Below are 24,583 nucleotides of genomic sequence, written 5' to 3' on the forward strand. Positions count from 1 at the left end.
TCTTGCTTTTGGATATCTGTAGGCAAACAGCAATAAAATAAGATGAAAAAAAGTTTGAACATGAGACAGGTATTGCTGTATCTTATCAATACTGACATTGAAATGGATGTACATTTTTTATAACATAGCCACTTGTGGCTGCGGACCATATTGTGATCTGCTAAAATATTCCAATGTTGGAATATTTTTTGGAAAATATATTCCAATATTTTGGAATATATTTTATTCCAAAATATATTTTCCAACATTGGAATATATTACAGATCCATTGAGCCAAAAATGGAAAAACAATTATAAGTATATAGAAATGATTTATTTTCTTTTATAAAAAAAAAACATAGAAACTTAAATTTTATTAGCGTAACAAATTGATAATGTATACTGTTTTTATAGACAGTAGCCCCAGCCTAGTTTGTACGCACTGCCACCATAAATTCTAGTCTATGTGTTATGACGCCGTCTACTTTTAAAAGATTAAAAAACGAAAGGAGAGGTTTTTTTTGCACCCAGAAATTTTTCACAAACATTTCAACAGTTAAATGTGGTGGTCCTGTAAAATAATCTCTTCCAAAATGACTACTTAAGTGGTTAATATTTTGAATGAAAACTAGTGTTTAGAAGTCGAAGGTTCTGATAGTTGCTTTTATACGGACGTGAATAATAGACAGTGGATACCATTGTACTTTGGTGGTTGGGGTTAAATTAACCACATGTCTCAGGAATCTGTACAAGACTACACACCTCATTTACTTGTTTCGTGCAGTAAAGGGAGTTGTTTCACTAGTATACATTAGAAAAAAATATATTTAAATTGAATAAAGGTAAAGCAAAAAAGTGGTGATCGATTTTTATATATGCATTGCAGCTGACCTAGTTTGATAAATTTTTAAACAAAACTACTCTGAAGAAAATCGTTATCCCGGTATCCCCCACCCCTTAACAAATTTTGAAAAAGTTAATATTATCAGTATCCCATATATAGAAATATTTGATCAAAATTGGAAGAAAATCGATTCGGAAATCTTGGGATGTAAGACCAAAAATAATACTTTTTTTTTGTACATATGTTTTTTTTCTCTAGATGAATTAGTTTGTAACGTAAAGATTTCAAAAAAAAAACAGAAACCCCATTTTTGACATGTAGAGCTATTCTAGCTATATTCTCCACATAAAGAGTTAATGGCACATCCCAGACAATCCTTAACTCATGTTCGATAGTAGTTACTTTACATCGTTTCTCTATTGTTTCTTATTTTTATGAAGGTGTAATTTCCTTTTAGACACATTGTCTATATATATATATATATATATATACAGGGCGTTTCATAATGTTCCTAGGAGTTACAAAAATTCAGTACAAAAAAAGTAAAAAGTATTTCACTTACTTAACAGTTTTTGTTAAAATCTATCAATGTTCAATATGTGCTCCTCTGGTGACTCCTTAACTCATGTTCGATAGTAGTTATTTTACATCGTTTCTCTAGATTGTTTCTTATTTTTATGAAGGTGTAATTTCCTTTTGGACTCATTGTCTATATATATATATATATATATATATATACAGGGCGTTTCATAATGTTCTTAGGAGTTACAAAAATTGTATTTCACTTACTTAAATGAAAGTTGTACGAGGTGATGCAGGGTCTCAAACAGTTTTTGTTAAAATCTATCAATGTTCAATATGTGCTCCTCTGGTGACACGGCACACATCAACACGAAAGTCTAACTCTTCTAACATGTCATTTTCGATAGAGTTGATTATGCGATCCTTTAGCTCAGCGATATTGTGCGGCATCGGCGGAATTCAGGTAACCCCAGAAAAAGAAATCACATGGCATGAGGTCTGGTGATCTTGGTGGCCACAGCATAATGGGTTGGTCTTCTTCAGACACGTCCTATCCAGCGCCGAGGTAATGTTGTGTCAAGGTACTGTTGAACCTCGTTATGAAAACTGGCAGGACAACCGTCTTGCTGGAAAATGAAGTCGTTGAGTAGCTGAGGCATAAGCCATAATTGTAACATATCCAGGTATATCATGCCGGTTACTGTCGTTTCCATAAAAAAAGACGGACCCCTTCACTGCCTAACGAGATATCGCACAAAAAAGTTTACTTTCGGAGAATCCATGTGTTCCACATAAGCGTATGGGTTTTCAGTTCTCCAAACTCGCACGTTATAACGGTTTACTTTGCCGCTAATATGGAAAGTAGCTTCATCGCTGAAAATTATCTTGTTTAGAAAACCTTCATCTAACAATATCTTTTCCTGTAACTGTAAACAAAACTCGAGCCTACGTGTTTTATCTCCATCAGAAACACATTGATGCAACTGCTCAGTCGTAAGTTGTGCTGTAATAAGTGAACACGTGTTTGGAATGGAATGCAAAGTTGGCAGGAGTCTATTACTCCCTACTTTATCGCAGAACCTGGACAGAGTCCCTTGCTGCTGGATCATTCTAATCGGGCTTGTTTTTAAAAGGGTTATTTTTTAATCTCGGATCTAATTTTTCAAGTTTTGTCTATTATTATTTTAGTTGAATTTAAGACGGATTTAATTGCATTCCAATCCGTTGTTAAACCAGCGTTATCGAACCCATTTCATGGGCCGACCGCGGAAGGCTAGGCTTATAAAGCCTGTCCTCCCGACGTAATTCCCCTTCAGACCGTCCACTGAAGTCCTTTCGGTGCTAACTCTTTAATAGGCTAGCAGGAATACGCCACAACGGGGCACTAGTTATAAGGAGGGAGCAATGCGTCCCCTTTTCCGGAGGAGTCGCAATTGCTGGGATATTTTGTCTTACTGTAAGTTTTTTTTTTTTAAATTTAGACCGCGTTTTTGTTTTATGCGCGACTTACCGTGTTTGACGTCTTCAAACTATATAACTCGCGAAAACTTTTCACTCGCGACCCCGGAAACGCGTCTGACGCACTATTCCGTTTATGGCTCATGCGATATGGAGGCCCCTAAGCCTGGTTTGTCGATTTTCGGCTACCGCACCGCACCATCACGGTGGTTCGTCCAGTACGGCGTGAGGCCGCTTCCTTACAACTGTCGGAGTTGGGTCCTCTCGGCAGATGTCCCGAAGATGACTGTGTTCGGACACAGCCGCTCTCCCGAACAGTCTGCGCGCCTGCGCCACCCCCACCTCGGACACGGATTGAAATCTCGCATCAGATCGGAGAGTGGCGTTCCTGACGAACCACGGAGCTCCAAAGATCGTCCGCAACGCGATGTTTTGGACGGCCTCGATCTTCTTTTGAAGCGAGGAGCTCAACACTGCCCCCCATGCCGGGTAAGCATATGTTAGAATCGGCAGTACGTATAGCCGAAAAATGAGGAGCTTAGTTGCCAGTGGGTACGGGCTGGCACTGTTCAGCACTGGGTATAGCGAGGCTGTGGCGGCCTTAGCCCTCCGGGTCGCATAATTTACATGTTCGCCGAAGGTAAGCCGCCTGTCCAACACCACCCCCAGGTACTTAACTGTTTTCTCAAAAGGGATTTTCTCCCCTGAGATTTCCAGCTCTCTGGTCGGTTTTCGTGTCTTGCATGTGAACATCACGGCCACCGATTTTTCACCGTTGACCCTGATTCTCCACATGTCGAGCCACGGTTCCACTAAGTCCAGCTGCCTTTGGAGCCTCCGGACCGCGTAATCCACATTTGCGGATTCGTAGAAATATGCCGTGTCGTCTGCGTAAAGGGCCGTTTTGACCCCTTCCGACAGCGGCATATCGTTCACGTACAAGGTGTACAAGAACGGGGAAAGTACTGCTCCTTGGGGAACCCCAGCGGCTATTTCTCTGGTAGAGGAAATCGTTTCCCCTACACACGTGTTTGTGTCTCTCGTCACAGAAATGAAACTGCAAAATATTGCGCAACGGTATGCCATTCCTTTTTGCGTTAAATTAGGTGAAAACGCGACGACAACTTACGGTAAGCTTCAGAAGGCTTTTGGAGAGGAGGTTATGTCAAGAGCTCAAGTTTTTCGGTGGCATAAAATTTTTAGTGAAAGCAGAACGAATGTTGAAGATGAAGACCGCAGTGGACGACCATCAACCTCACGGACAGATGTCAACTTGACCGGGGTGCGTGAAATCGTACGATCTGATCGAAGATTATCCGTGAAAATGATCGCAGAAGAACTCAACATCGATCGAGAAACGGTTCGTGTAATATTAACTGAAGATCTTGGTATGAGAAAGATTTGTGCAAAAATGGTCCCCAAAAATCTCACACAACAGCGAGAAACACGGAGAAATGTGGCCGCCGATCTGTTAGGGCAAACGGAAATCGATCAAGATTTGTTGAGCAGTGTTATCACTGGTGATGAAGGTTGGTTTTTCAATACAATCCAGAGACAAAACGCCAAAGTTCGCAATGGTGCTCAAAGGGATCACCCAGACCAAAAAAAGCTCGCATGTCAAAGTCAAAAGTGAAATGCATGCTTGTGTGCTTCTTCGATTCCAAAGGAATTGTTCATAAAGAGCGGGCGCCTCCTGGACAAACAGTTAACCGATATTTGTACAAAGAAATTTTAGAAAGACTTCGTAAACGAGTTCTTCGTGTCCGTGCCAACATCGCTGATAATTGGATTCTGCATCACGATAATGCGCCATCCCATACTGATCTGTCAGTTCAACAATTTTTAACTTCAAAAAAAAATTCAGTACTACCAGTCACCTTATTCACCAGATATCGCTAAGTGCGACTTTTTTCTATTTCCAAGACTCGAAATGGCGGTCAAGGGACACCATTTTCAAACAACACAAGATGTCCAAAAAGTTATGACGAGGGACACAAACACGTGTTCACTTATTACAGCACAACTCACGACTGAGCAGTTGCATCAATGTGCCGCTTGGACTAGAAATAGCTTATAGACCAAGGTGAAAGATGGTGTGCCTACGCAAGCTGCAGGGTTGCCACATCTTGCAAAGAATAATCAGTCTCATTACTTTATTGTCGCACCTCGTATATATAAATTTCTCCAATATACTAGTTATTGGTATATTCCAATGGTTATTGGTATATTCCAATACGTCAATACTTTCGTTTGGATTGTAATTATGTTCATTCTCTATAATGTGTTTAGCAAAGTTAGATCATTCTTTATTATTTTATTTATGCAATTTATGGATTCTTTACTTCTAATTAAGAACGAATAAATATTCTTTAATTTTTATCTTCGTCTTGATTCTTATGTATAAAAATTTATATGCACAATTATAAAATTCATAATTAATCAATAATCCCTGATGATGGAGGAATAATACGAAAGCGCTTGGATAATTAATACCTACAACTGTTTTTAAATGGATATTCTATTTTTTTATATAAATAAATAATACAATTGTAACAGAATAACTTACTTTTAGATAATTATCTAATTAAAAAATAATCTATTTAAAAGGTAATATAGATATTTTCTTATTTTAAGTATTGTGATTAAAAAAAAAACTTTTTTCTAATTTTATTAATTTTTTACTTACATGATGGTGGATTATGATGTACAAACAATCCATTGCTGAGTATCGTATTTCGGGTGTCTGCCGTGGCACGGCGCTTCCGTCTTAACTTCATACCTCATGGTTTCTGTTCTTTATCAGCTATTAACAGATGTATAAAAATAAAGTTCAATAAATATTTATATTTTTAGTTGGGATATAAATAATTCACAAAATTATTACCATAATCATTACTCAAGAGTAAAAAGTATTCCATTTCAGAATTACCTTAAAAATTTTAATTAAAAAAATAGAAAATAATTTTATTTTTTAAATTTAAATTTTTGTTTATGTATGAAAGAATCTCACAATAGAGTTGTAAAATTTTCCTGGCATTGTTTATCTGGTCTTATACAGGGTGTCCCATATAAAACGCAACCCAACCTTATATTGGTAGGTATTGAAATAATAAAAAGGCATGTGTAAATGTAAATGTAATTTTTATTATTACCATCCATTACCTTACATCTACAGTAAATGTTGGAAGTGGCCGCCATCTTCTTGAATACAAGCTTCAATTCTTTTTACAGCGTTTCTTGCAACTTTTTTCAAAGTTTGTGGCTGGATATTTAATACAGCTTGTTCAATATCGACTTTCAATCGTTCAAGTGTTCGTGGTTTGTTGCTGTAGGCTTTTTATTTGAGGTAATCCCGTAGAAAAAAATCAGCCGCAGTCAAATCTGGAAGATCTTAGTGGCCACAAGCTTCGACCGATAACACGATTACCAAAGAATTCCTCGACGAAATCAGAAGTTGAACCTGCGTAGTGTGATGTCGCACCGTCAAGTTATAGCCGGCAGTGCCTGTCTTCCTCTTCCAAGAGTGCGATGAACCGAAATAAAATATTCTGATATCGTTCTGCATTAATGGTGAACTCGAAAAAAATTAGACCGATTATTTTCTTCCGCGATATCGCGCACCACACGCCCGACTTCTGCGGGTGTAATTGTTTTTCGTGATAAATGTGGGGGATTTTCAGCGCTCCAAATTCTTCTGTTTTGGCTGTTTACATAGCCGTCCGAATGAAACCGTGCTTCATCTGTGAAAAATAACGAATCCGTAACATTAATTCCCTCACGCAGAAATTGACGGAACCGTTGACAATATTGTAACCGTTTTTCTTCGTCGGGCTCAAGAAGTCGATGAACCGTTTGAATGCGATAACGTCGTAATTGTAATCGTTTGGTCGCCCGATGAACAGTTGAATTAGACAAATTAATTTCAGCAGACAAACGTCTGATCGATTTATTTGGCGATGCGAGTAATCGGTCTTTGATTTCACTGACTGTGTCTGTATTCAACACTGACTCAGATCTTTTGTGTTCCTTGTTATTAACAGAACCGGTCTCTCTAAATTTTGCAACTAACCTTAATACTGATGTTTTGTTAGGAGCCGGTTTATCTGGGTACTTATGGCGAAACAAATCATGCACTGCAACCGCTGATTTCGTACTGAAGTATGACAATGAAAACACGTTCATCTAGCGAAAACACCATCTTGTCTCTAGCAATACACTGAACGTTATGATTGCATTGTTCTTACTATCGGTAGTGTTCTACTGCGTCGCCGCGATTGGAACACGATTTTAAAACAACATAAGATGTCCAAAAAGCTGTGACGAGGGTCTTGGAGGATATTACAGAAGATGAGTTCTAGAAATGTTACCATCAGTGGCAGAATCGCTGGAATAAGTGTGTGCTATCAGAGGGGAACTACTTTGAAGGAGACAACACTAAACATGATTAAAACGGTAAGCAACATTTTTTTTTCACATCAGTCTCATTACTTTACCTCGTATATATATATATATATATACGAGGTGCGACAATAAAACTTCATATAAACATAATTCCGAAAACGCTTCGTTAGCGAGTTATATAGAGTGAAAGATTTCGCTCGAGTTTCAGTTCCTCTGGGTAAATTAAGGCATTCTGGGAAGGTCAATTAAGGGGCAAATTCAATTGTTTCTTATGGTTTTTGAGCTGGGAAATCGTAAAAATAAGTCCCAGAACTGTATCACTCTTAGTTTCTAAGATATCCCATGTTAAACGCCAAAAATAGGTTCAAAAAACACATTTTTTTTACGTTTGACGTACAATAACGTTGTTAAATTGGCAATAAATCATACATTTTTAAACATAAATTGTAGAGAATTTAATTATAAGAAGATTGATGTAAATAATTTCAACAGAAAACAAATAAAACTTTAAACATGTCGACTTTTATTAACAACAAAACCGAAGAAAATGTTACAAAAAAAGAAAACAGATGTGTCTAGTAGGTACAATAGTTTTAGACCTACGGAAAACAAGTTGGCAACACTGATTTTTTTTCATCAAAATTTGTTTAAATACTACTCATTGTTGTCAGTTAATTGTGGTAATGTGTTAAATAACCTTTCGCTGATCAATTTTTCAGTATTACGTCGAATTCTTATCGTAAAAATTTCAGAAAACTGTTAAGAATTGTAATTTTGTATTCATTTTACAGTGCATAAGAATCAAATCTGTTAAAAAAATTGAAATTCTGTTTAGTTTTGTTTTGAAATAAGCCGCGTATCTTCACTAATGCCGAATATGCCGACGTGATTATGCCGGGTACACTCTGTTCGTGCGTCTGATGGTGGCTACTGGTAAGTGACCGCCATAAATGTGATGGTATACAATTGTAGTGACCGCCACAAATGAGGAAAAAATTGAGCGTACACGTGACATGGTTTTCTTAGACAGACTAGTAACTGTTGATGAAGTGGCAGATCGTCTGCAAATTAGTCATTGTTCTGCCTACGAAATCATCCACAACAGACTTGGGTTTCATAAAGTCTGTGCAAGATGGGTTCCAAAACAACTCACATAGCTGCATAAACAAACACGTTTGGACATCTGTCAAAAACATTTGGATTGCTGTGGTAACGAACGGGACATCTTCTTAGACAGAATCATCACCGGTGACGAAATATGGATCCATCATTACGAGCCGGAGAGTAAACGGCAGAGTATGGAATCGAAATATCCAAATTCGCCCTGCAAAAAATGTTAAAGACCCAACCGTCCACAGGAAAACCGATGCTTACGGTTTTTTGGGACTCACAAAGCCCAGTAATGGAACATTATGAGGAAAGGGGCACGGACAATAAACAGTGCGCGTTACAGTGAGATGCTTACTGCCAAGCTGAAGCCTGGAATTCGAAGCAATTGCCGAGGACTGCTGTCCAAAGGTGTTGTATTGTTGCACGACAATGCCCGTTCACATACTGCTATCCACACTGCTGAAACGCTCCAGAAACTCAACTTTGAAGTACCGGCTCGTCCTCCGTATAGTCCTGATCTTGCCCCTTTTCACTACCACTTATTTAGTACACTCAAAGAGGCATTAAGGGGCCGTCGATTTACCTCGGACGAAATAGTGAAAGAAGCGGTGCATTCCTGGCTTGCAGCTCAACCGAAAAGCTTCTTTTATGAGGGCATCAGGAAGCTTGTGCAACGATGGACCAAGTACGTTGAAATGGAAGGGGACTATGTAGAAAAATTATGTACATGTAAGTTTCCTATTTATATTGAATAAAATTTATAACTACATTGCGGATAATAATTGACTTACCCCTCGTACATATAATTTAAGTTATACATGAAGATTATAGACAGCATTTTATAATATAATCGTTTCATTTCAGTATACCCTCTACATCCTACATCCCTAACAATTTGTTTTACATATTCCAAACGTGGCCTGCCTACACAATTTTTCCCTTCTACCTGTCCTTCCAATATTAAAACGACTATTCCAGGATGCCTTAGAATGTGGCCTATAAGTCTGTCTCTTCTTTTAACTATATTTTTCAAAATGCTCCTTTCTTCATGTATTTGCCGCAATACCTCTTCATTTGTCACTTTATCCACCCGTCTGATTTTTAACATTCTCCTATAGCATTTCAAAAGCTTCTAATATTTTCTTCTCAGATACTCCGATTGTCCAAGTTTCACTTCCATATAAAGCGACGCTCCAAACATATACTTTCAAAAATCTTTTCCTGACATTTAAATTAATTTTTGATGTAAACAAATTATATTTCTTACTGAAGGCTCGTTTCGCTTGTGCTGTTCGGCATTTAATATCGCTCCTGCTTCGTCCATCTTTAGTAATTCTACTTCCCAAATAACAAAATTCTTCTACCTCCATAATCTTTTCTCCTCCTACTTTCACATTCAGTGGTCCATCTTTGTTATTTCTACTACATTTCATTACTTTTGTTTTGTTCTTGTTTATTTTCATGCGATAGTTCTTGCGTAGGACTTCATCTATGCCGTTCATTGTTTCTTCTAAATCCTTTTTACTCTCGGCTAGAATTACTATATCATCAGCAAATCGTAGCATCTTTATCTTTTCACCTTGTACTGTTACTCCGAATCTAAATTGTTCTTTAACATCATTAACTGCTAGTTCCATGTAAAGATTAAAAAGTAACGGAGATAGGGAACATCCTTGTCGGACACCCTTTCTTATTACGGCTTCTTTCTTATGTTCTTCAAATGTTACTGTTGCTGTTTGGTTCCTGTACATGTTAGCAATTGTTCTTCTATCTCTGTATTTGAACCCTAATTTTTTAAAAATGTTGAACATTTTATTCCAGTCTACGTTATCGAATGCCTTTTCTAGGTCTATAAACGCCAAGTATGTCGGTTTGTTTTTCTTTAATCTTCCTTCTACTATTAATCTGACACCTAAAATTGCTTCCCTTGTCCCTATACCTTTCCTGAAACCAAATTGGTCTTCTCCTAACACTTCCTCCACTCTCCTCTCAATTCTTCTGTATAGAATTCTAGTTAAGATTTTTGATGCATGACTAGTTAAACTAATTGTTCTGTAATCTTCACATTTATCTGCCCCTGCTTTCTTTGGTATCATGACTATAACACTTTTTTTGAAGTCTGACGGAAATTCCCCTTTTTCATAAATATTACACACCAGTTTGTATAATCTATCAATCGCTTCCTCACCAACACTGCGCAGTAATTCTACAGGTATTCCGTCTATTCCAGGAGCCTTTCTGCCATTTAAATCTTTTAATGCTCTCTTAAATTCAGATCTCAGTATTGTTTCTCCCATTTCATCCTCCTCAACTTCCTCTTCTTCCTCTATAACACCATTTTCTAATTCATTTCCTCCGTATAATTCTTCAATATATTCCACCCATCTGTCGACTTTACCTTTCGTATTATATATTGGTGTACCATCTTTGTTTAACACATTATTAGATTTTAATTTATGTACCCCAAAATTTTCCTTAACTTTCCTGTATGCTCCGTCTATTTTACCAATGTTCATTTCTCTTTCCACTTCTGAACACTTTTCTTTAATCCACTCTTCTTTCGCTAGTTTGAAATTCCTGTTTATAGTTTTTTTTTAATTTTCGATAGTTCCTTTTACTTTCTTCATCACTATCATTCTTATATTTTCTACGTTCATCCATCAGCTGCAATATATCGTCTGAAACCCAAGGTTTTCTACCAGTTCTCTTTGTTCCGCCTAAGTTTGCTTCTGCTGATTTAAGAATTTCCTTTTTAACATTCTCCCATTCTTCTTCTACATTTTCTTATATTTTCTATTATTTCTTATATTATTATATATCGATATATATAGAGGTTTTGGGAAAATTTAGTACTTTTTAACCAGATCCGAATTTCCGGACGAAAATCGCAAATATCACGAAAACAGTCGGTCCTAGCGCTCTGAAAGTTTTTTTGATCTCGCTAATGCCCTATCCGTTCCCAGCAGTACCCGTCTGTTTTAAAGCAGATAATATAATGAATAAAAGTAAAATGTAAAAAAATGATGAAATATTATTTAAGTAGTTAACCCCATTTAAAATGATAATAAAAAAATAAAAATAAGAAAAAGCAGGTAAAAATCGTATATATATTTTTTTTTGTGCGTGCGGACACACACGTGTAAGCGTTTATGCTCTACCAAAGGGTGGAGATTTATAACCTGAATAAGTAGTTCATTGGACCCCTCCCCACCAAAACATCTATTATATATTACATTACATTACACAACAATTTCATTGATCTTTATTGATAAAGAGGAGGAGGTCAACAAAGGACGTAACCCTGAATCTGAATATTTGCTTGAGAAAGGAATGTTAGTGTTAGTTAATAGTTAAAGCCTACATTTGATTTATACTTTAGTGTGTAACTTTCTACTAATTCTCTGATTTATCACACGCAATCTTTTTTTATAGCAACTAAAAAAAAAAAATAATAATTTAAAGAAAAATAATATAATAGCTGCTAACAAAAATGTTTAATTCCAAAATAAAGAAATTCTGATATTATGTATGAAAAAATCTAGCGGTGTCAGTTACTCGTTCAAGCAAAACCTGCTGAACCGATCTAACTGAAATTTTTCTTGAACTTTTTTTTATATCTGGAAACAACATACAAGTATTGTTCATATAAAAAAAAGAGTATCCATTTACCAACAATTATGAGTAAGGATTATCCAAGAGCTTTCGGATTAACCCACCGTTAGGTCTAGTGAAGAACGCGTCTTCCCAAAATCAGCTGATTTATTAGTGGAGAGTTCCAGCGTTCAAGCCCTAGTAAAGCCAGCTATTTTTATACGAATTTGAATACTAGATCGTGGATACCAGTGTTTTTTGGTAGTTGGGTTTCCATTAAACACACATCTCATAAATGGTCGAACTGAGATTGTACAAGACTACACTTCATTTACATTCATACATATCATCCTCTGAACGGTAATATATCTTATAAGGGTAGTATATCATTATCTGAACGGTAATTCCCGAAGGTTAAACAGGAAAAAGAAAGAAAAGCGCTTTCGGATTATTCATCCATCATCAGGGATTACTGATTAATTATGAATTTTATAATTGTGCATATAAATGAGAATTAAAATGAAAATAAAATATAAAATTATTATGTTCGTAACAGTAGATTGTCAATAGTTAAAAACGTCTTGTCAGTAACAAGAGTTTACAACTGTTATACGGTATAAATTGAATCAGTTAGACAAGCTAATATTTAATAATTGTTGTATAATTTGCTCGAATAAAATCTGATTTGTTCATTTATAAGTGTATTATTATTATTATTATTATTATAATATATATATATATATAGAGTGATACAGGAGGATAGGGCAAAAGTGATAACTCATTTTAGAGGCTAAAAATAAGAAAAAAATTCATATAAACGTAGGGCCGTAAACGCTTCGTTAGTGAGTTATAAAGGGCGAAAGATTTCGCCCGAGTTTCAGTTCCTCCGGGTAAATTAAGGCTTTCTGAAATTATGGGAAGGTTAATTAAGGAGAAAATTCAATTGTTTCTTATAGTTTTTGAGTTGGGAAATCGAAAAAAATAGGTCCCAGAACTGTATCTCTCTTAGTTTCTAAGATATCCCATGTTAAACGTCAAAAATAGGGTCAAAAAACATATTTTTTTACGTTTGACGTACAATAATGTTGTTAAATTGGCAATAAATCATACATTTTTAAACATCAATTGTAGAGAATTTAATTATAAAAAGATTGATGTAAATAATGTCAACAGAAAACAAATAAAACTTTAAACATATCGACTTTTATTAACAACAAAACCGACGAAAACTTAGAAGAAAATGTTACAAAAAAAAGAAAACAGATGTGTCTAGTAGGTACAATAATTTTAGACCTACGGAAAACAAGTTGGCAACACTGATTTTTTTTCATCAAAATTTGTTTAAATACTTCTCATTGTTGTCAGTTAATTGTGGTAATGTGTTAAATAACCTTTCGCTGATCAATTTTTCAGTATTACGTCGAATTCTTATCGTAAAAATTTCAGGAAACCCTTAAGAAGTGTAATTTTGTATTCATTTTACAGTGCATAAGAATCAAATCTGTTAAAAAAAGTGAAATACTGTTTAGTTTTGTTTTGAAAAATGGCGTGTATCTTCACTAATGCCGACGTGATTATGTCGGGTACACTCTGTTCGTGCGTCTGATGGTGGCTACTGGTAAGTGATGTGATTATTTAAGATTTCTGTCTTGACGGCTGTGTGGGTGTGTAACGCGTGGGTGTTGTGGATGTTAGTAGCTTGTCCTGTTTTCTTCAGGTTCTTGTGTGTTGTTGTTGTTGTTGTCGGCGTAGTATGTGACGTGGTGTATGTGTTGCTTCCAGTAGTGTTGTGTGTGACATTGTTGGATTGTTATTGAATGTGTGTGTGGGCGATTCCCCCTTCTTCTGATGAAATGTTTTTATAAGCAGTCACAGGAAGGGGAAAGCCAGGAGTGGAGGTTTAGTCGGTAGTGCGCAGGTATACATACGCCTTTGGTTATAATTGGCGGAACCTGTTAGCGAGCCCGACAATGCTTAGGCGCCCGTAAATGAGGTTCCTCCACCTCAATTTTAGCCAAATGAAATTTTAATTAATGAAATATTTGGACTTTTTCTTTTAATTTAAATATATATATATATTTTTTTTTTTTTGTCTTCAGTCATTTGACTGGTTTGATGCAGCTCTCCAAGATTCCCTATCTAGTGCTAGTCGTTTCATTTCAGTATACCCTCTACATCCTACATCCCCAACAATTTGTTTTACATACTCCAAACGTGGCCTGCCTACACAATTTTTCCCTTCTACCTGTCCTTCCAATATTAAAGCGACTATTCCAGGATGCCTTAGTATGTGGCCTATAAGTCTGTCTCTTCTTTTAACTATATTTTTCCAAATGCTTCTTTCTTCATCTATTTGCCGCAATACCTCTTCATTTGTCACTTTATCCACCCATCTGATTTTTAACATTCTCCTATAGCACCACATTTCAAAAGCTTCTATTCTTTTCTTCTCAGATATTCCGATTGTCCAAGTTTCACTTCCATATAAAGCGACACTCCAAACATACACTTTCAAAAATCTTTTCCTGACATTTAAATTAATTTTTGATGTAAACAAATTATATTTCTTACTGAAGGTAATATATTAATTAAATATATTAATTTATTAATAATTATTAACCTCTAATTGTAAAAAAAAAATTATAATAAATAACAGTTCAATAATAACAATAAAAAAATAGAAAAAATCAGAAGTTATTAGTGAAATAAAATTCTATGAAGTTTTCATTTTAATTCAAAAATTTTTACAGAGGTTAATAATTATTAATAAATCAATATATGTTTAACTAATTAGGGATTGTTCAAAATTTGAATGAAATAAATAAAAAAAAATAAAATGTTCATAATTCAGATAAGAAACATATTTATTTAAACGATGAGTGGACTATAAAAAGAGTAAAATACGAATTAATAAATTTTCATAAGGAGACTTGCGTTGAAATGAAAATAAATTACATAAAAATTACAACAAATAACATATAAAATTGATAATGACGTAGCTAGATGGGCGGAGCTGCGTACACGGCTGATACTGCGCGAAGACTGCCTGGTCGAGCAAGCCGGTGCGCATACCCCCACTACTTGAGTGACAATACGAGGGCAAACAAGCAAACAATATATTTAAATTAAAAAAAAAAAATATGTATATGAAGTCGGATTCGAACCAATGCTTCCATGGTTACGGATCCTACACGTACTTGATCCATAACGTATCCATCGTACGGATCCATAACTACTTGACCGAAGTGAAACAAAATTAATATATAAACTAATATAAAATGCTGATACGGACACCACAAAAAAATACGATGTAATGTGGTGTCCATCACAATGCAATTGTGTAACTGTCCACTTTATTAAAGAATTGGAGAAGAGTATCTCACTTTCAAATGAAATAAGTTTAAATGAATGCAACAATAAATGTGTATATGTAATTTAATAGGCTTACAAGGAAGTCATGTGGTGTCCACATCAGATTTAAAAAAAAAGAATAAATAAAAAAGTTGACAATAAAGTTTTAATACTTTCCGGGCACTGGTCATTTATTTTTATATACGAGGTGTGATCAAAAAATACGGTGAATGAATTTTTATAGCGGCAACTGCCGACGCTACATCCATATGCTGTAATTTGTCCAATAGCGTGATCAACTGAGACAGGCAGGGACAAGTTGTAACACGTTTGAGCTTGCCAGTCAGCTGTCAGAGCCGCTAGAGTGAGGTTGTGTTTATCGTGTCTGTCGCGCAACATGGATTTTGAACAACGCATAAACATTAAATTTTGTTTTAAGTTGCAAAAGAGTGCCAAAGAAGCTCACGAAATGTTAGAATCGGTGTACGGTGATAATGTGGTAACGTTGAAGACCGTGTACAAGTGGTACGACCGATTTAAAAACGGAAATGAATCTGAAGACGAGCAGCGTGCGGGACGTCCAGTAACCTCAAAAACAGTTGAAAATGTGCAAAAAGAGGAAACAATGGTTCGTTCAAACAGGCGAATGACTATTCGAGAGCTATCGGAAGACCTTAACATCTCGTACGGATCCGTTTAAAACATTTTAACTAATCAATTGCAAATGAGACGAGGGAGTGCAAAATTTGTTCCCAGACTTTTGAGTGATGAACAGAAGGAAAATTGTGTGTCAATTTGCACGGAGTTGAAGGGTCGTCTTCATGCAGATCCGGACTTCATGGCCAAAATTGTAACTGGAGATGAAATTTGGGTCTATGGCTATGACCCTGAGACCAAAATGCAGAGTTCCCAATGGAAAACCAGTTCATCTCCTCGCCCTAAAAAGGCACGTCAGTCAAAATCCAACATCAAGATCACGCTCGTTGTTTTTTTCGATAGTGAGGGCGTAGAGCGATCAGAGTTCGTTCCAAGGGGAACAACTGTAAACTCTGAATTTTATAAGGGTGTACTGCAACGTTTGCGAAACGACGTACGAAGAAAGCGACCAGAAAAATGGACCGATGGCTTCATTCTTCACCACGACAACGCGTCGTGTCACACCTCGCTTCTCATTCGCGAGTTTTTGGCCGAAAAAAGTGTTCCTGTCTGTCCACATCCGCCATACTCACCGGTTTTAGCACCATGCAGCTTTTGGCTCTTCCCAAAAATTAAAACTGTGCTTAAAGGAAAACGTTTTGACACCATTGCTGACATTGAGAGGGCCACGACCGAGCAGCTGAAAGCCCTTCCGAAAGACGCCTTCCAGAAATGCCTCCAGTCATGGAGTCAACGTTGGGATAAGTGCATTGCTAGCCAAGGACAGTACTTTGAAGGAGATTAAATCGAATTCTATGTACCCTTTTTCCTTTTTTTAATAAAAAATTATTCACCGTTTTTTTTTATCACACCTCGTAGTATAAAAATAATGGTACATGACAAAAGTTAAATATTTTTGGGGTGGGGATGATTTTCGATAAAGGTTTTTGTAAAATTATCATTAGATGTTTAAATAAAACATGTTAAAACAAAATAAAAAATTAATAAATATTTACAAAATTATCAAAATATTTTTAAATTAAAAAAAAAAATTGAATTTTCCGTTCATAAAAAGAGAAAAAAAGTAAAAGTTTTTCTTTGTCACTAAATATATTTTTCATTTAAATGATTATATTAACGTCATTTTCTATTCTAAACATATTCTTTTTTTCAACCTATTTGATTGAAAAATTACGTAAATTCTTTTCTGTAGTATAACATCATTTCAAATAAACCATTTCAAATGGGAGAAACAATACTAAGATCTGAATTTAAGAGAGCATTAAAAGATTTAAATGGCAGAAAGGCTCCTGGAGTAGACGGAATACCTGTAGAATTACTGCGCAGTGCAGGTGAGGAAGCGATTGATAGATTATACAAACTGGTGTGTAATATTTATGAAAAAGGGGAAGTTCCGTCAGACTTCAAAAAAAGTGTTATAGTCATGATACCAAAGAAAGCAGGGGCAGATAAATGTGAAGAATACAGAACAATTAGTTTAACTAGTCATGCATCAAAAATCTTAACTAGAATTCTATACAGAAGAATTGAGAGGAGAGTTGAAGAAGTGTTAGGAGAAGACCAATTTTGTTTCAGGAAAAGTATAGGGACAAGGGAAGCAATTTTAGGCCTCAGATTAATAGTAGAAAGAAGATTAAAGAAAAACAAACCAACATACTTGGCGTTTGTAGACCTAGAAAAGGCATTCGATAACGTAGACTGGAATAAAATGTTCAGCATTTTAAAAAAATTAGGGTTCAAATACAGAGATAGAGAACAATTGCTAACATGTACAGGAGCCAAACAGCAACACTAACAATTGAAGAACATAAGAAAGAAGCCGTAATAAAAAAGGGTGTCCGACAAGGATGTTCCCTATCTCCGTTACATTTTAATCTTTACATGGAACTAGCAGTTAATGATGTTAAAGAACAATTTAGATTCGGAGTAACAGTACAAGGTGAATAGATAAAGATGCTACGATTTGCTGATGATATAGTAATTCTAGCCGAGAGTAAAAAGGATTTAGAAGAAACAATGAACGGCATAGATGAAGTCCTACGCAAGAACTATCGCATGAAAGGTATACTGAAATGAAACGACTAGCAATAGATAGGGAATCTTGGAGAACTGCATCAAACCAATCAAATGACTGAAGACAAAAAAAAAACATCATTTCTTAGAGCATCGTAAAAATGTCAAACGATATCTAGTTACAAAAAGAGAACAGATCATTGTTTCACCCCATTATTATTATGAATCATGTAGACCGATATTTGGAAAAGATAAAAAAAAAAAGTTAACTAATCAATCAAACCAGATAACCAAACCATTTTTGTGTAACTCAACAGATTACGTTAATTTACGGAAAAAAAGGCTTTATTTGTGCTTCCGTTGCCATATTTTATGGTTTTCTCTCTCCTTTTTACAGCCTCGCATGCAGCTTCCTATGTGCGCATGCGCGTAAAAACCAAACACCAATCTGCTGGAACTGTAAAGCGCACAGTTCCACACAAAGATTTTTGTAATTTTTCCATAAACTGCGGGAAGGTTACTGACAAAGATTATATATTGTACAAGTATAAAAAAGAATTAAAGAAAAAAAGGACTAATTATATTAAAAGTTATCGATAATATCAAGTGGAAATAGGGGGTGCTGCAGTTCCACAGTGCCTATACGAGAGCCGCCATTGATTGGTTGTACATTTTTTTAAAGGAATTTATTTTAGTTTCTTTCATTTTACAAAGTAAACGTAGAAAAATCAAAAGAAAGGTGATTTTGAAGGTGGGGAACAGAAAAAATACCGATTTTTCTCATTTTTAAATTAACGGGGATCGTAAAAGCTTTTTCTTAAAGAAAAAAAAAGCTTTTGAATTAAGTTAAATTTTTTACGTAATTTTTTATATTTAAAAAAAAGTGTATATAATAATTTTTACACAAATTTTAATCAGATATAACCGTAATTTTAATAAACTAAATAAAACGAAATTTAAAAAAAAAATAGAAATTAAAATATAACTAATGAGTTTATTAATTATTGGTTGTTACCTGTTGGAAAAAGCATTCGACTGATGTCATCGTCATAAAGCGTAAATGGAATAATTGTTGTTAACGACATCTGTACGATTATACGATGAACTATAATTCTAACTAACAACAGTACATTTTTAATAGAATTTAAAAAATAATATTTAATCTTATATGTCTAACACGAAATTAATTTTTCGCGTACATAAATCCTTTTTTATTACGAAAAAAAATTATTTTTTTAAATAATCTTAGGTTAGGTTTTATTTTATTTTTTTTTTACAGTGCAAAATTTAATATAATGTATTAAAAATAAACAATTCATAACGGTGACGCACCTACTCCTCATGTTATGACAACTAAAGTTTTGTTTGGTTGTTAAAAACAGTGTTACCACTTTAAAAAAATATAAATATCGTATAATCTAGATAATATTTTGCGCATGACTGTTAACAATACCAATAATTTTTTTTTTTTGTTATGATTTTCTATTCAATAACAATTTACTTATCATACCATCTTCATGAAACTTAATTAAAAAATCTATAAACTATTTGAATTATTTATTATTTTATAAAACATTAATTTTGTTTTAATGCAATTTATAAAACAGATAGCTAGAAAAATGATAGATGGATTTGACATAGTTACAAATGTAAAGAATATATTTTTAATTAAATAATTACATTCATTTGTGCTTTATTGTTTTTTTTTCTTTAATATTTCAAATAGTGTTTTTTTTTCTTTTTTAATTGTATTTCTGAATAATATTTTGCTTTGGTATTATTTTTAACTCCATTAATTTATATTACAAGGTTTTCTGATAGAAACGTAAACTAAAAAAAAGGGAATATTACATTTAAAATAATTTCATATTATTATTATTTATATTTGTATTATTTTTTTATAAATAATAAATATAAGGTAACTGAAATAAGAATATAAAAAAACTGGTAATGAGAAATCAAATATAATAGGAAAAACAAAATATTTCATAAGTGAAATAATCTATTATTTAGTCACTATGTGGGAATGTAGATACAAAAAGCAGACTGGCACAGCCAAGGAAAACTTTCATAAGAAAAAAAAAAGCTAATATTAAATATAAATTCAAGAATTAGAAAAAAATTCTGGAAATCGTTTTTTGTGTATTTCTTTATATTAGTGAAACATGGGCAGTAGAAAAAATAAAAATAAAAAGTCTTTGAAATGTTGTATTATGAGAGGATATAAGAAACTGGATGGCTTTATAAAATTCGAAATGAAAAGTTGGTACTTACGTATTAACGCCACCGCAGCTACAGCTTTATTTAAAAACAAAGTAGTCAATCGGATTTCGGTGGAAAATGAACAGTTTCTTTATTAATTTTAATAAATGGTTATTTTTATTTATTTATTTTATAAATATAATTTAACCAAACTTAACCTACGCTCGCTTCGCTCGCTAACCTTGACTAATTAACACCGTAATTTTCTGAGTATTTATTTAATAAACGACTATGACTAGATAGGGAATCTTGGAGAGCTGCAACAAACCAGTCAAATGACTGAAGACAAAAAAAAAATGTACTTAAAAACCGTATTCGGTTTAACCAAATAAGTAATAAAATGACAGTACAGATAATATTTTTTAGCATTATTAGATAACCCACCGGGTTGGTCTAGTGGTTAACGCGTCTTCCCAAATCAGCTGATTTGGAAGTCGAGAGTAACAGCGTTCAAGTCCTAGTAAAGCCAGTTATTTTTACACGGATTTGAATACTAGATCGTGGATACCGGTGTTCTTTGGTGGTTGGGTTTCAATTAACCACATATCTCAGGAATGGTCGAACTGAGAATACAAGACTACACTTTATTTACACTCATACATATCATCCTCATTCATCCTCTGAAGAATTATCTAAACGGTAGTTACCGGAGGCTAAACAGGAAAAGAAAGAAAGAAAAGCATTATTAGATAATAATTTAATCAAATGACCGCTTAAAAACACTATAGTTAACGGGTGCTTAATCTAAATTTCTATGTACATAGAAACAAATCATAATTAGTGTTTACTAATTAATTACCTTCTCTTTCACCCTTCCAGCGTTTTTTTTTGAACAGATTTGGCGATTAAAGAGTCCTTGCTTTCCATCATCTTCTGATCGCTACTGAAAAAACAACTAAACTGCTTTCATATTACTTCCACCGACTAAAATAGAAAAGAGAACGAACAAGAAACGTTCCATACACACGCGGAGTAAAAAAAAAACTACCTTCCACCAGCAGGCCAGGGTCGGCAGGGGGAGCGTGCTCTCTCTCCCTCGCAACCTCGATGTGCGCATACGCACAACAGCCAAACACTACGCTGCTGGAACTGTGAAGCACACAGTTCCATATAAAAACATTTATATCTTTTTCATAAAATGGGAGATGCCTACTGACATTAAACTTAAGGATTATATATTGTACAAGTATAAGGAAAGAATTAAAGAAAAAAGGAATCATTATATTAAATGTTATCGATAATATCAAGTGGAGATAGGGGGTGCTGCAGTTCCACAGTGCATATATGCGAGTCGCCGCTGCTTACAATATATATTATTTTCCATATTTGATTTTTCAGGTCAAAAAAAAACATAAGAAACGATCAAGTTTACCTCATCGTTAAATATTTTAGTATGATTTCATTTCTCTGGAGGAACTGAAATCCGGGCGAAATATTTCATTAGCTGTAACTTAATAACAAAGCGTTTTTGGATATATATTTGTATGAACCTTTTTTCTTTGTTTGAACTTCTAGAATCAGTTCCAAAATTATGAATCGCTCTGTGATTCAGGAACTTTCATTTTTGAAAGTGAACTTTCATTTTTGTTTTGCCATGGTATTTTTATCTAACAACATACTTTTTATAAAATGTATTAATTTTACCGGAATATTATATCCATTCAAATTTAAATAATTGCAATAAATATTTGTTTATATACAAGGTTATCATAAAAGAATGGTGCGGTTTCAGTAATTCATAGGAAGATTGTAGGGAAATTTCTAGATGTTATATTGGTATTCTTGAAAGCCTCCAACCCAAAAGTTTGTATATCAGGAGTGGTAACCACAACATCAGTTCTTGTATTGTTGTTGCGGCGAGTTTAGCGAGTTACTATGTTCTCTGATAAAGTCAAAGCAAAGTGTGTTTTATTAATGGCCGAATTAAAATCCGTAATTTTAGTTCAACGTGCGTTTCGATGTGAATTCGGAAGAGATCCGTCACAAAAAAATAACATAACACACGTCGGTTCAAACAATTTGAAGAAACCGGATCGGTTAAGAAACAGAAATCAACCGCCAGACCAAGTGTACCAGACGAAACGGTTGAACTAATTAGACGATCGGCAATTAGAAGTCCTGGGAAGTCCATCCCCCGTCGAAGCGTCGAATTAAGTATTCCAAAATCAACGGTTAACAAAGTTTTACATAAAAAACTGAAATTACACGCTTATAAAATCCAGATACTGCAGAAATTAAAACCCGATGATGGTGTAAAACGTTACGATTTCGCTGTTGAAATGTCAGACAGAATAAGTGAAAACGAATCATTTTTAGACGATATAATTTTTACAGACGAAGCTACATTCCATGTGAACGGATGTGTTACCAGACACAATTCACGAATATGGGGCTCTGAAAACCCACACGCAATTATTGAGAAACAACGCGATTCGCCTAAAGTAAATGTTTGGTGTGCTGCTATAAAAAATCGTGTAATAGGGCCTTTCTTCTTTGCCGAAAAAACAATTAATGGAGTCGTGTATCTCGACATGTTAACCGATTATTGCTTTCCTCAGCCGGATGAACTCGAAAACATTCATCGACTTCATTTCCAACAAGATGGTGCTCCTCCCGCACTTCAATGCATCGGTCACGGATGCTTTAAACGAAAAATTTGGAGATCGATGGATAGGCCGGCAATGACACATACTTTGGCCTCCAAGGAGTCTAGACCTGACACCTTGCGATTTTTTCTTGTGGGGGTACATCAAAAGCGTTGTTTATACACAAAAAATTCGCGACCTAAACCGCTTAAAAAATAGGATTAATGTAGCAATGACAACCATTAACTAAGAAATGTTAACTAATGTTTGAGAGAAGTTTAGTATCGTTTGGACATTTGTCGATCGAATAAGGGCGCACATATTGAAATTTATTAATTATGTAAAAAAAAGTTTGAGACGACAAATTTGAAAAATAAAAAACATAAACTGTAAGTAATTCTGTTTTAATTTAAACCATGTTTAAAACCGCACCATTCTTTTATGATAATCCTGTATTATATTAACGCAATATTATTTGTGTAATATCTACCAGTAGTCTTGTTTCGTGTTGTAACTTCTTTGTAAGGGGTTAAAATACTCATATATAACCTAATTTATATGTAAATAATGTTCAGAAATGAGTTTTAACTGAACCGGGTCATTCATATGTAACGAATAATTTGATTATATTAGTAGAAGAGAAGAAGAAGAGAATAAAGTAGATAGGGGTGAACTGATGATAAGAGGGGAACAGTGTTTGGAGAAGAGAGGTGTTTTGTTTAGGTTGGAAAACTTATCAAATATTCAACAGTTGACCTAAATATTCATATCATATAATATATAAACGCAACGCAACCCATCTTCTTGTTTTAAACGAGAATATGATTTCCTTTACCTTAGCGTGAGTTCAAAATTAATCAGAAAACACCTTATACAAACATAAAAAAAAAAGATTATATGTTACGTTCAACGTAAAACCTTTCCTACGCGTTTGCTTGTAGTATTGATAAGTATTATAAAAGTTTACTGCTATTTCCTGTTCCGGCATCGCTTGCGAAATATATAATCAGAATTTGAACATCAATATAAAAATTAATTCCTTAACGCCAAGCTTATATTATTTTTTGAATTTAAAAAAAAAAATGAGTAGTTGTAGAAAATGTATGCGAGTTAGAAAATCTGATGTGGACACCACATGACTTCCTTGAAAGCCTATTAAATTACATACAAACCTTTTTTTTTAAATAAAAAGTACATAAAATTTTATTTCATTAATAACTTCTGATATTTTTTTATAATTTTTATTTATTATTATTATTCCGACAAATAAGCGAGAGCCGTAACTTCTCTCAGCCGGTTCATGGCGAATTTCAGCGGACCGAAGGCCAGCAAATGGCGATTGCTGATTTCCACGGTGCATTCCATCTTGTTATACGGGTCAGAAGTGTGGAGAGTTGTAAGAAACCGGAAGCGGCTCGCACAGGTGCAACGCACCGCAGCCATACGAGTCGCTTCCGCGTATCGGACGGTCTCCTGCAGTACTTGTGGTCGCCGGGGTCATACCCATTTCTATTTTAGCAAGGGAGTGCCAGGTGATCTACAGGAGGCGACGGGCAGGCGAAGACCGGGAGACCATTGCCAACGAGGAACGCACTCGCATGGCAAGAGACCTGGGACCACGAGACCAGAGGACGATGGGCCGCAAGGCTTATTCCTCTGGTCAGACCGTGGGCGGAGCGACGGCATGAAGAGGTGAAGTACTACATGACCCAAATTTTTAACGGGTCACGGGCACTTCCGCGCTTACCTCCATGTCATAGGGAAAGCGCCGTCCCCCGACTGCCTCTATTGCCGTTAATAGAATCGAAAA

Source organism: Lycorma delicatula, chromosome 13 (genome assembly GCF_047948215.1).
Source record: "Lycorma delicatula isolate Av1 chromosome 13, ASM4794821v1, whole genome shotgun sequence".
In the NCBI taxonomy this organism is placed as follows: domain Eukaryota; kingdom Metazoa; phylum Arthropoda; class Insecta; order Hemiptera; family Fulgoridae; genus Lycorma; species Lycorma delicatula.